This window comes from Talpa europaea (assembly GCF_964194135.1).
Source record: "Talpa europaea genome assembly, chromosome: 16".
Classification (NCBI taxonomy): Eukaryota; Metazoa; Chordata; class Mammalia; order Eulipotyphla; family Talpidae; genus Talpa; species Talpa europaea.
In genome coordinates, this window is record NC_140084.1 from 48,756,033 (window position 1) to 48,769,995 (window position 13,963).

General features: G+C 54.4%; 1 pseudogene across 1 annotated transcript; it reads right to left on the minus strand.

The window, feature by feature from the left end:
• Positions 1-5,067: 5,067 nt before the first annotated feature.
• LOC311186124 (forkhead box protein J2-like) lies at positions 5,068-13,249 on the minus strand (annotated as a pseudogene). Its single transcript has 4 exons — positions 13,165-13,249; positions 8,105-8,616; positions 5,650-6,654; positions 5,068-5,342 (listed from the first exon to the last, which is right to left on the minus strand). The product of its transcript is annotated as a forkhead box protein J2-like (transcript).
• Between the last annotated feature and the right edge of the window lie 714 nt (positions 13,250-13,963).

Below are 13,963 nucleotides of genomic sequence, written 5' to 3' on the forward strand. Positions count from 1 at the left end.
AGGGAGGAGCTCTGTGGAGGGAGGGAGGAGGGAACCAGGGGCTGGAGGGAGGAAGGGGGGGAGGGGAGGGAGGAGGAGATGCCTGGAGGTGAGGGGGAGAAGGGATAGGAAGAAAGGCAGAGAGGTGGGAGGCACAGAGCCCAGCAGCCCGGACCCTCCCCTCCCCAGCCCCCGGGCAGCCCCTCTGAGGGACAGGATGTGGGGCTCTGAGGAAGCAGGGGGCACCCGGGAGCCACAGGGCCCTGAGCCTGGCAGCTGACGCCACTAGGCTTTCGGGAACTCAGAGGGATGTGTCTGGCGTCCCACCCAAGCTGGTGGACAGGAGACACCCAGGGCCCTGCCTCCCGCACCCCAATTTCTGGGAAACGCTGAGGCCTCCAAGATTCTGCGCAAATCCTGGGAGGGAGGAGGGAGCGATGACTGAATGTCCCCTGTCTGCATCCAGGAGGAAGCTGGGCCCATGTAGCTTGGCCTGGCCTGGCCCCACCCTCCCCCCTGAGGGAGCTGAGGGAGTCAGAGAGGGGGAGAAAGAAACCTCCTTTGTCAGCAGCTCCATCTTCTTTCAGGGAAGCCAGAGAGACGTCTCACTGCCAGACAGGGAAACTGAGGCCTGAGAAGAGCAGTTTCCCAGCCAGAGTTATGCAGCCTCAGAACCAGGTGAGAGGGTCATGTGGGGTCAAGGGCCCAGGCTGGGCCTGAGGGAGGAGGCTGGGGCCTAGACGCTGGGGTCGGAGGGAGGAGGCATCCTGGATCTGCACCCCTGTGTGTGGGAGGATGCCAGGCCCTGACCACTAGGTCCACCCCCTCCGTGAGCTCCACAGGAGACTCTGTGGGGCCTGGCCACACTGTCGGACTTTGGCCTTGGCCTCCTCCTCTGCCCCCCCCCCCGCAGTCCCCTCTGAGCCTGTGTCTCCACCACAGCGTGAAGCAGCCCCCATCACAGGCCTCTCTTTCCCCCTTCACCTCCTGCCTCACCGGTGAAGGGGGCTGTCTTTGAGGGGAGAGTCAGCTGCTCCTGAGCCTCACCCCACCCGACTCACCTATACCCCATCTCCAGTCAGGGGTGTCAGCCAGGTGGGGGAGCCAGAGGAACCCTGGTCTGGCTCACAGAGCCAGGAGGGGCGGCCTCCCCTCCCCTGCAGAGCAGGGGCACCCACTGTGTGGGTGCAAGTGCCTGGGCTGAAGGCCTGGGCCAGCTTCCTCACTTGTCCAGGGTGGCTGAGAAGACACCACGGGGTTACTGCTAGGGGCTCTCATAGCAGGGAGCTGGCCGAGTTTGGGGAGCAGGGAGACAGTGGCAGCACAGAAGGCTGCCGGAGGGCGCCTGGAGGCTGCAGATAGAGGGGGCCCGGGTTCCTCGTGGTCAGCGGCTCCTCCCTCACTTCCTAGGAACAACTCAGGCCTCCCAGGTTTTGTCACTGCTGTGGCAGCCTAAGGGCAGTGGAGTTTCTTTTTTTTACAGATTTATTTATTTATGCATAAAGTGCTGGGGTGCAGGCCAGAGGTGTGGGGGTGAGAGGATTCACCAGAGACAGAGTGGGGAGCAGAACAGGCAGATCTACTGAAACACACTGCTGAGGGGAGCAGCCCAGAGACAGGAGAGGTCTGCTGCGCCCTGTGGGTAGCTCCCTGGCCCAGGATTGTTCTCCTGCTGCATTGGCTGCCGACAGCTTCATAGCGCTGAGTCTTGATGCCTTGTGCCCCCAGGGAGGCCCCCATCTTTCTCTTTATGAGGCAGCCAGTCCCTGGGGATGGCCCCACCCCTGCCCCACAGGGGCCTCATCTCAATTTCAGCCCTTCTGCATGCAAACACTCCTCTCCCAGTTGGTGCTCCCTTGTGGTTCCTGGGGCTTGAGGCTTCAACTTAGGACTTTGGTGGGGGGCGCCACTCAAGCCACCAGCAACTAGGAAGCAGGGAAGGGATCCCTCTCGCTGCAGAAGGACCCACCGGCCCACACCTTCACAGGTCAGGGTCTCAGCCTCCAGAGCTGTGAGCCTCAGGCTGTGGGGATGAGTTCAGGCCTAGCCAACTAGGGCCAGCCCAGAGCCCGGCCCAGATTCTGCTCTTGCCTGGGAGCTCAGGGGGCCTTCCTGTCCCGGGCAGGGTCCAGCATGGGTCACAGGGAAAGCATTTCCCTCCTCCCTCCCCAGGCCCAGATTCAGGGTAAAGTCAGCTCAGTAGGAAAGGGCTCTCCTTCCTCCCTTCTAGGTCCTCTGTCCCCCTCCCTTCCTCCCCCACTTCCCCTTCCTCCATCCCCTCTCCCTCCCTCTTTTTCTTCTCCCCCGCAATCTCCCTCTCTGTTCCTCCTTCCTCCCTCCTCCTCCCCCTCCTCCCTGTCCCCTGTATAACACACTGGGTTGTTTTCCCTGTGCAGACAGGCCTGTGGGGGCTGGTGGTCTGTCACTGCTCCGTTTGACAAAGGAGAAAAGAGCAGGCCTGAGAGATGAGGCCTTGGTCCCAGCCCCCAGCCCTGTGGACTCCTGCTTGCCCCCCAGGAGGCCAGCGCCCAGCTCCCTACCCCTGGAGGGTCTATGTTCAGTGGTTCCCAAAGGAGCAGAGCAGGGGGACAAGGAGGAGAAATAGACCTGGGGTTCTTGAGTGACAGGAACTGGGGCCCTCCTGACTCCCCAACAGCCCAGATAGGATACCCCGAAGCCAGCTTCACTTGGGGGGAGCACCCACCTGTGCTTCTCACCACTGGTGATGAATCAGAGGTTGTTTGGTCCCCCGCCTGGGGTTCAGTGAATTTGCCAGAGCAGCTCCCAGGACTCAGGGGGCCTTTTACTTACTAGGGGGCCGCTGACTGCAAGGACATGAAAGTCACATCCCTCAGAATGCAGGTTACCTCCCATTTCCAGAACATTTTCTAAAAGGCAAGATTAGGGCCTCCCTGGTGGTGCAAGGGGCTAAGCAACGCACTATGAAGGAATCGTAGCCTCTGCAGCACGCGTTCCATCCCCGGCCAGGGAGCTGCCCACATGGTGCGGCAGACCTCTCCTGTCTCCCCGCTGCTCCCCTCAGCAGTGGATTTCAGTCAGTCTGGATTTCAGACCAGGGTTCCTCCGGCTCCCCAACCTGGCTGACACCCCTGACTGGAGATGGGGTGTAGGTGAGTCGGGTGGGGTGAGGCTCAGGAGCAGCTGACTCTCACCTCAGAGACAGCCCCCTTCACCGGTGAGGCAGAAGGTGAAGGGGGGAAGGAGAGGACAGTATAGCGTCCTGCCCCCCACTGCGGGACCTGCTCCCTCTTGTCCCTCCTCCTCTGGCTGAGTCTTCCGACCCAGAGTGCTTCACACTTGTGGTGGAGACACCCAGACTCAAGAGGGACCCGGGAAGGGGGAGGAGGAGGCTAAGGTCAAAGCCCAATGGTGTGGCTAGGCCTCACAGACTCCCCTGTGGAGCCTCTTCTGCTCCCCACTCTCTCTCTGGTGAATCCTCTCATCCCCCACATCTCTGGCCTGTACCCCAGCTCTTATACTCTTGTATGCATAAATAAATAAATTTTTAAATAAATAAATAAATAAAAGGTAAGATTAACAAATGCCTTAGGTCTGCAGAGTTAGGTGCTCAGAGAAGTGTTTCAAGACATGGAAATTTCTAGACAGGAGCCAGGCGGTGACCCCAGAGGGGAGGCAGCGAGAAGCTGTCTGGGTTGGCTGCTAGCAGCGTCCAGGTGCTGGAAGGTTCCTACTTCCTGGCCTGTGCGGGGACATCTGTGTTTCTTTCACAGGAACAGAATAAGCAGTGTGTTCACATTTTGCTCCCTTTGTGGCATATTTATCTTTCACAACAAAAGGATTAATGTATCTTTTTGGAATAAATCTGTCTTGCCCTTTACTAAAGCAGCTCACCTTCTGGGGTCCCGCTGCCTGGAGCAGGGCAACCTATTTATATGCAAAAAGTAAAGCAACTGCTGCAGCCTGATAGGGACCTGCTTCTGGCCCCCTGGAAGGTCCCCAGTTAAGGAGCATCAGGTTGGGGCTCAGCCCCACCTAGTGGCTGCTTGGAGCTATGACACCATGGAGGAAGCCCGGGTGTTGCTGGACCTCAAGCTGGTCTAGGAGACTCCACCCCCCAACCACATCCAATTCTCCAGAGTTTTCTGGGGTCCTCTGAATAAACCCTCCCCCCCAAGAAACCCAGGACACCTTCGTGGATGGAGAGCGGGGCTCATCTCAGCTGTATTCTTGGTTCTATGAGAGGCAAATGTTCTATTTCACCTACTGAGAATATGCCACAAGCCAGGCAGTTTCAAATACCTACTGGGTTTTGTGGACACGTGCTGGGGATGGTGGAAGCATTTCCCACCAAGGCAGAAAAAGTTTCCGAGGTCGCAAAACAGCTGCTAAAGGAGATAATCCCTCGCTTTGGGTTGCCCGACTCCATCCAGAGCCGGCATCGTCCCAGCCATCACTCATGCGGAAGCAGTGGGTTGCAGAGCAGCTGGAGATTGCGTGCTGCATGGACACCACGATCTTCGGGACAAGCTGGAAAAAGGAACCATACCTTCAAGAAGACCTTGGCAAAACTGTGCCAAGAAACACAACTGCGATGGGACCAGGTACTATCCCTCGCCCTCCTCCGGGTAAGAGTGGCACCTACAACTGGGCTACAATTAAGCCCCTTTGAAATTGAGTTCGGAAGACCCTTTCAGCCCTCAGTTCTGAAATAGCACAAGACTGCAGGATCACACAATATGTGGAACCTATCCAGGAGGTTCTGGCAGGGATCCACAGTTTTGCAACCTCGAGGATCTCTGTGCCTCCTGAGTGACCACTACATGCCTGCAGCCCTGGAGATCGGGTCTTACTCAAGACCTGGCAGAGTGGGGATGCCCAAAAGCAGCTGTCAGGAAAATGGACTGGTCCATATGATTTTTTTTTAATAATCAATAATAACAATAATGTAAGAATAACAATAAAAGAATTAGGAAAAAACAAGAAGGAAGAGGAAGAATGAGCCAGAAAAGAGGGGTTAACTTCGGCAGCATCTTGCGGTGGCTTCTCTGACAGAGAAAGGAAAAAAAGAGGATCTATATCTACATACAGCAAGGGGGGAAGGGAAGGGCAGGGCCAGGGCCTCTTTCCCCACTGCCAGACTTCACCACCCAGCCCGAGGCTGAGGTCACACTCCATGACGCACTAAGTCATCGAGTCCCAGTTGAAGTCATCCGGGATCTCCTCACTGGCGTCAGGAGGTGGAACTGATGGCCGAGGGACCATATGGTGTGCGGGGCGATTGTATCCTGCTGAGTCCTGCGTAGGAATTGGGTAGATTGGTGATGGGCCAGGGTAGAGGTGGGGGGCTTGCGGGTGCCCGTAAGAGTTGACTTGGTTCATGCCTGACTCTTTTTTTCTTTCCGGTTTTATTTTATTTATTTTTAAAGATTTCTTTCTTTATTTATACAAGCACTGAGTACAGTCAGAAGCACGGTAGGGTGAGAGAACTCACCAGAGCCAGAGCGGGGAGCAGAGCAGGCAGACCGACGAAATACACTGCTGAGGGGAGCAGCGAGCGCAGCAGGAGAGGCCTGTTGCACCATGTGGGACCCTCTCTGGGGGCCGGGGATCGAACCAGTGCTGCAGAGGCTACGGGCAGCTTCACAGCCCAGTGCTCAACCGCTGTGCCACCAGGGGAGGCCCTCATGCCTGACTCTTGTTTGCCACTGGTGAGGGCACAGGAGTCAGCAATCCGGGCAGGGGCTGAGGGCCTGTGGGAGCCCCCTTGGGGGGGCACATGACCAGTCTGAGTAAGGAAGTGGTTGAGGGAGTCACACAGATGGGCGATGTGGTGCTGGTCCAGGCTCCAGTTCTTCTGCTCTGCCTGCCACAGACTCTCCATCAGTTCTGAGAACTGTGACTGCTCGATGCTGGGCCAATTGAGCCGATGGACCATCTTGAAGCTTTCCTTTAAGGAGTCGATATTGGAGCACCAGTCAGGTGGGAAGGCAAAACCAGGGCTGTTGATAGGCGTCTGGCCCTGCGGCTGCTGGGCAGGGTGGGAGTGGGGGTGGTGCTGCAGTGGGGGCAGATGCATGGCCCTCACAGGGGGCGGCCCATAGCCCTCAGCCCCAGCTTGCTTACCCCCTGGAGGGGTACAACCATCTGGGCTTGGTGTGTGCAGCGGAGGAGCACTGCCCACAGTTGCGGGGCCCTGGGCTGGTGCTGGCTGCTGCGGCTGTAATTGTTGGGGTGGTGGCTGTGCTGGCGGCTGCTACTGCTGAGGTTGCGGCTGCTGCTGCTGGTACATGTGGTAGTTGTTGGAGGGTGACATGTCCCCCAGGAGAGATGAAAAGCCATGCTGGGAGGAGGAAGAGGACTTCTCCAGCATGGATTTATAGAGGTTGCGGAAGGACCAGCTCAGGTCCTGAAAATTGATCTCTGAGTAGGAGAATTTGAAGTCGTGATTGGTGCCATACGGGGGGGAGGGCCCTCAGCACGCTCTCGACCTGGAGCCCCTGCAGCCACTGCTCCACCATCCACAGATCCTGTGCTCTGGTGTAGCTGGTGATGGATGTGGGGTTCTGAAGTGACATCTGAGGATTACCCTCTGGAGGCAGTGAGGCTTCTCCACTCCCTGGCACACCTCCCCGGGGGCTTTTGCTTGCCTCCTGTTCTGGTGAGTCTTGGGATAAATCATCATCTGGAGGGTGCCTTCTTGCCGCGGACCAGCACAGCGGTAGACTAGCAAGGCCGACTCAGGGATGAGAGACTGAGCAGGGTGGTCAAGGATTCGGGGCAGAAATGACAGACAGACACACTTCAAGAGTGAAGATCTGAATGTAATGTGCTCGAAATCATTGTACATTTTTATACATTTTCTTAACGCATTACATCATATGAAATTATCGCAGAAATGATTAACATTTTTCTCAACATAACATAATCACAAGATATAATCATGACATAGGTTTAGTATTTCAAAATGTTACATTTTAACTAATGATTGATTATGAATTGCAGTTTCTGTGATTCAAGTATATTTCCTGCCCAAACCTGTTTAACTAGTTATATGTATGACCTAGTGCAATTATTATTACTACTGGAAATCTAGCCTTCTATATTAGTTCTACTATTATTTTGTTAATATTTTACTTAGGGTGATTAGTTTTAATTAAAAGCTTGCAAGCTTAGTTCTTTTATATTTTATTTTATTTTTAAAGATTTATTTATTTATACAAGCACTGGGTATAGTCAGAAGCGTGTGAGGGTGAGAGAATTCACCAGAGCTAGAGCAGGGGCGCAGAACAGGCAGATGGACGAAGTACACTGCTGAGGGGAGCAGCGGGCGGCAGGAGAGGTCTGCGCGCCATGTGGGACACTTGCGGGTGCCCGGGGATTGAACCAGCGCTGCAGAGGCCATGGGAAGCTTCGCAACCCAGCGCTCAACTGCTGCGCCACCGGGGAGGCCCCTCTTTTATATTTTAAAGGGACTGTTAATCTATGCCTATTTATTTTTGATTCTTATAAAGTATGTTTTGATGGATGGAGGAAGTTTTTGCATGTTTTTGTCACCTTGGTTGCTTACTGGATTTCAGATTGCCAAATGTATATAGTTATATTTTAATCAGTGACATTTGACTCTGTGCACCATTATACTGTAGCTAGGAAGATTAAAGTAATGCAGGAAAGAAAAACATTTATAACTAGACAGGTCAACAAAAAGGTATGCAGAAACACAGGGAAGAGTTGTTGCTATGGCAGGAACAGCAGGTGCATTGTCTTCATAGCAATCAATCTTCTTATAGTTTAATATCGTCATCTTGCAGCAATGCTTTTGGGGAAAAGTGCAGTATGTTCCCCTCGCATGCTTGACCATGCTGAGCGAGGGGTTTCTTAACTGCGAGCCCACAGGCATTTGCCTTGCCAGAATATTTTCATCATAATGCCCCTCGGGGACTGCGCCTGTCTTAGGTCGTCAGGAGTCACAGACATGAGGCTGGCCAGTGCCTTCTCTAGTCTGCCCCCGATCTTACCCGTCATTGACTGTCCAGTCCAGCTCACAGGGGAAGGGGGTCTTATTTACTCTGACTTACGTTATGTCTGAGTAAACGCCTCCCTTTTTCCAGTGTTCACATGCGTTCAGCGGCAGAGGCTGCCGCACCTTCTCTTTCGGGAAATGCCAGGGCAGGTGTCGATTGTCCAATAGGAGCCCTTCCAGGGGTCATCCCCAGGTCTGGGCACCTTCCGGAAACACTTGTTGAGCGCAAGGTTGTGCCGAATTGAATTCTCCCATCCGAAGCCGGCGTTCTTGTAATGGGGAAGCTGTCGCGGATGCAGCGGTAAGACTCACCGAGAGTCATCGTCTTGGCTGGAGAGGAGCTGATGGCACAGGTGATGCGGGTGGCGCAGCTGTATCGTGGTTTGCCATCCTGGGGGACGGCCGCCTCGTCTTTGCTCGGGGTGGCATTGGGATCTGTGGGTGAGCCTGGTGGACATTTGCGGCTGCCCCCGGAGGTCCGGCCAGGGAGGCACTCCCAGGCTTCTCAGTGGCCGCCCGAAGGGTCAGCTGGGGGAGCCAGGCTGTGGAGGTGAGGCTGCTCTCTAGGTCAGAAGCCAGGGCCCTACTGGGCTGTCTCCAAGGTTCCCCCAGCACAGGGAGGGAACCACCTGGTACTGGCGTTTGGGGTTGAAGGGATGCCCCCCTTCAAAGGCAGATGGGGAGTCTCATCCTCAGTGGCTCTTCCTGTACTTGGCTGAGCCCCCCCAAGCAGTGGAGGGGAACTGGGTCCCCCGAGGATGAGGATGAGGAGCGGAGGGAGGAGGTGGGGGGGGGAGAGGGAGGTCCTGCCTGGGGAAGGTGGCACCCCCCACACCCAGCCTGTAATCCTGGGGAGGGGGGAGGAGCCTCTCCCAACCCGGAGTTGTCTCCTCCCCCTTGGGGGAGTCCCCTCCCCCCCAAACTGGATCTTTCTCGGGAGTGGAGGCCTCTTTCCGTCTGCTGAGGATCTGAGTGGAGGGGCTCTGCCCTGTGCGGCTGTCTAGGTGCCAGGAAGCTGGGGGGGGGGGGTTCTTCCCCTCCCTGGAAAGGCTGAAAGCCGAGCCCTCGCCCTTCCCGGGAGTGTCCTCTGCGCAGCACTAGCCTGGGAGGCCTGGACGGGATGGAGGTGCCGACTCCGCAGGCGAGTCCCTCTCGCTTTGCCTCAGAAGTCCTGAGTGTGCGCCTGCGGGGTGCAGGCACGCTGGGGCGCGCTCACTCTTGCTTCCTTTCCGAAGGACCCCCCCTTTCTACTTCTGGAGGTCTGTTCGGGGCCAGGATGGGGCTCTTCCTCGCCCTTAGGAAGGCGAGAGCGTCCCCGGAAGGGGTCCCTTTCCCTCGCCCGCGTGACCAGGGTCTTCTCTCCCAGCGGGAGAGAGGCTGCACCCGTCCCGCTCCCGCCTCCGCTCCTGGGGTGCCCCCGAGGGTGGGGTTTTCGTACTCCCCACGCTCCCCGAGCTGGCCTGGGCAGTCGGGTCCGGGAGGCCACGGCTCCCCGACTCCCGGCTCGGGCTGCTGTGGCGCCGGCGCCTCCTGCTTTCAATCTTGATTTTGGCATTTCCTTTTAACTTTGTTTTTTTTTTTAAGATTTATTTATTTATTCATACAAGCACTGGGCACAGTCAGCAGCGCGGGAGGGTGAGAGAATTCACCAGAGCCAGAGCGGGGAGCAGAGCAGGCAGAAGGACCGAAGGACACTGCTGAGGGGAGCAGCGGGCGGCAGGAGGGGTCTGCGCGCCATGGGGGACCCTCGCCCCGTGGCCGTGACCGGGGAACAAACCGACGCTGCTGAGGCTGCGCGCAGCTTCGCAGCCCAGCGCTCAACCGCTGCGCCACCAGGGCAGGCCCTTAACTTTTGTTTTTTAACTTTGAGGGTTTTTTCCTGCTTATTTTTTCTGTTATTGTTATTTTGGCCTGTGGGTAAACCGCAGTTGTAGGAGATATCCCACACGTGATAAATGATAACTAAAGAGCTCTCTGTGTCTCTGTGTTGTATGTCTGTCTGTCCTTGCCTGTGTCCTTGTCTTGGCCTCTAGAGGTGGAAAACTTGGTATCCATGGTGACCGTAGACATTGAAAAACGTCTCCAATTATGAGGGAAAAGCTAAGGTTATAGTTTGTCACGATTGTACTACTGAACTGAGCCGGTGCTTTCGTAGAGATTGAATATTGTTGTTGCTGCTGTTTTCTAATATTTATGGCAAAGCTTCCCCCAAATCTAAGTTCAATGAAAAATTTGGTAGTCTGCATTTCGTCGACAGAAGGAAATTTTGTGGAACCTCAGCAGAGCTCCTGAGACGCTCCACAGATTTCTCCCTTTCCTCCTGGGAAAGGCATTAGATGAATTTGTCCTCTTTGGTATACCTACAGGTAAAACTAGAAGGGAAGCATTGTTACTTAGAAAATGGGAAAACTGGGCCTCCCTGGTGGCACAAGGGGTTAAACACTGCACTGTGAAGCAATCCGCAGCTTCTGCAGCATGAGTTCTATTCCTGGCCAGCCAGAGAGAAACCCACATGGCGCAGCAGACCCCTCCTGTCTCGCCTGCTGCTCCCCTCAGCAGTGTGTTTCAGTCAGTCTGCCTGTTCTGCTCCCCGCTCTGTCTCTGGTGAATCCTTTCACTCCCTCTCATCTCTGGCTTGTACTCCAGCTGTTGTAGGCATAAACAGATAAATCTTTTTTTTTAAAAAAAGGTAAAACTTGGCATGTACAGAAATGTTAACATTTGCTTTCTGAATTGTGTATAAAACCTTTCAGTATCTGATATGTATGTAAATTGGCAATGGTGATTGTTGCCTTGCTATATTGGATACTTCAGTGGTTTAATACCTACAGAAATTGTTTCTGGAGAAAAACAGGGGGAAGAGGCCACAACAGATTCCTATTGATGGAACTTTTTTTTAAAAGAGTTTTTTATTTATACAAGAACCGAGGTACAAGCCAGATGTGCTGGAAGGTGAGAGGATTCACCAGAGACAGAGTGGGGAGCAGAACAGGCAGACTGACAAAATACACTGCTCAGGGGAGCAGCGGGCAAGACAGAAGAGGTCTGCTTCGCTCTGTGGGACTCTCGCGAGCCGGGATCGAACCTGCACTGCAGAGGCTGCGGACAGCTTCACAGTGCGGCACTCAACTGCCTGCGCTACCAGGGAGGCCCTGATGGAACTTTTGATGGTAAAAATTTCCTACAAAGGACTGAATAGACCTGGGGATACACTTGATTTTTACTAAGTTTTGTTTGACATAACACTGGCAATTTTTTGCATTTTCTTCTGATTCAAAGAACATTTTCTTGTTCTGACTGACCAGGACCTGCAGCAATGTTGCATTTTTTTTTTTCCCAGCAGAGCTAACTTTTATTTGCATTTTCTCTCCCTTTGATACCAACACAGCATGAAAACAGTGGTAGCCAAAACAAGACAGCAAATATATCAAAATCACAGTCAGAGTCCATTTTTCCATAACTTTGAGACGTGTTTCATTGTGTGGCTTTGAGTGGACTTCCTCCCAAAACGTGAAATAAAGCTGAACCAAGAAGAGGAAGACCTGCTACTTTGTTTGCAGGGTTCCAGAGACCTCCAAAGAAGCGAGGATGCTTGCCTCCGTAGGTAGGCCTGGACAACCCAGAAAAAGAAAAAGTCCTGGTACCCTCGAGAAGAGGAAAGCCAAGGTGGAGTCTGGCGAGACCAACTTTGTTCCTGAAGCCTTCTGGACTGGATGTCAAGAGTTCACTCTAATCCTATATGGACTGTTACAACAAAGCCAGCTGAAATTGCTGTTTGGTTAATCTGCTCTATATTTTATGTAAAAATAGGTAAAATAGTCTGAAAGTAAATTGAGGTTGCAAATTTTTGCAATACTGTTAAAAAAATTGAGATCAAGATGGAGAGAATTGGTATTTAGAAAAGTTGAACCAATTTTAAGATTTTATTTCTTCCTGTGATTTTGATTTGCTGTCTTGTTTTGGCTAATGCCTCCAGTTGTTTTTTTTCTTTTGGCTTGGACTGATGAACTGTTTTCCCAGAATGCAGGACTTTTGTTTTTCGCATGGACAATACCCGGAGAGACAGGTTTTCTTCCAACTACAATTGTTACAGGGCAGCCCCGATACAAAACGGGGTGCCTGACTGTGGGTCCCCGCTTAAAAGGACTTATCAATGCTCAACTGCAGGCACACACGAAAGGTTAATAAAAGGTTTATTCACAAGGGAAGGGGAAATGAGGATATGTACAGCACAGGGAGAAAAATGGGAGACAAAGTTTTACATGCGTCCTACCTGATCCGCAGATCTGGAATCCCAAATGGCACTCTGAGAGCTGGCTGCGAGCCAGGAGCTGTGAAGCCAGGAGGCCCGCTACAGAGCGAGCCCCCCAAGGCCCACGTGTTTGGTTTTTATACCAAACCTGGCTGCTTAACTCCACCCTCAGGTCCCAGCCACCTTCCCTTTGGTGGTGACGGGATTTGTCTTTCCCAGTGTCTTGATGGCTTTGGTCTGGAGTGGGGGTGGGGTCCACAAAGCCTGTATGGGATTAGCTCAGGACATCCTTTCCCCCTAACAGAACCCTGAAAAATTTTCATCTGAGGCTGCACCCCAGCACCCACACATTTGATCTTCAGCACCATAGAAAGGGTGGCAAAAAGTGAAAGGAGGGAATTGTTGGGGGAAAGGATGTTGGGGGAAAGCAAACTCCCTACAGGCTTTGTGGACTCCACCCCCACTCCAGACCGAAGCCATCCAGACACTGGGAACTACGAATCCCATGACCAGGAAGGCGGGGCTGCCGGGACCTGAGGGTGGGGTTCAGCGGCCATGTCGGGTATAAGACCCGCCATGTGGGCGGGGATCTCTCCATAGGCGCTTCCAGGCTCTCAGCGGCCACCGGGGTTCCAGGTCAGCGCACCGGTAGGACGCGTTCACGAGCTTCTCTCCCTCCTCCTCTCCCTGAGTTACTCATTCCCTCCCTTCCCCTTCTTCTGTCCCTTTTAAGCGCGGTGGGGGCCGCAGGCGGGCGCCCGGCTCACGTCGGGGTTGCTCCGGAACAGTTTTACTTGGCAAGCACCAGGCGGCTAATCCGCGCGCCGCAGGGTGCTGTTCTGTCCCGCCTGCCGCGCTTGCTCGTGACGCTCGGGTCTCTGAGAAGCTGCCCTTTTCCGCAAGAGAGAGAGTTCTGGGCCACGGGAGCAACCCGCTGGCTCCTCGTCCTCGCCGCCGTCCTGGCGACCGGCTCCCAAACCAGCCCCTGGCTTTTTGTACGTCAGGTGTGCCAACATGGCCGCCCCCAGGGCTCACGGCGCACGGGCGCAGACATATTGGCTCCTGAAACCGAGCGGGGAAGACGTTTGTCGCGTTTCTTCAAATGCGTTTGCGCCTCTTCGGCCACCGTACGCTGACTGTAATACGCGCAACTTCTGACGTAGAAGCCGTTCACGCAAGTGTTCTCTTTATTTTTTTTTCAATATATATTTTTAAGATTTATTTATTCATACGTACATACATATATACACATATACATTCATACAAACAAACATACAAGCATTGGGTACAGTCAGAAGCGCGGGAGAGTGAGAGAACTCACCAGAGCCAGGGCGGGGAGCAGAGCAGGCAGAAGGACCGAAGGACACTGCTGAGGGGAGCAGCGGGCGGCAGGAGAGGTCTGCGCGCCATGTGGGACCCTCCTCCGGTGGCCGGGGAGCAGCCGGGGAGCGAACCGGCGCTGCAGAGGCCGCGGGCAGCCTCGCAACCCAGCGCTCAACCGCTGCGCCACCGGGGAGGTCCGGAAGTGTTCTCTTTAGGCGCTCGTGGGCCTGGGGAGAAATCGGGTCAGTATCTCTTCTTGTCCCTGCAAGTGTTTTTGTTGCTTTGGTTTTGTTCTGTTTTTGCCTTGGGGCTTTGTCTTTCACTGGGTGCCTGGCGACCGGAGGGGGGAATTACTGGCGCGTTGGGGAAAGCCTGGGGGGTCGGCAAAAAAGACTGAGGTTCGGCAG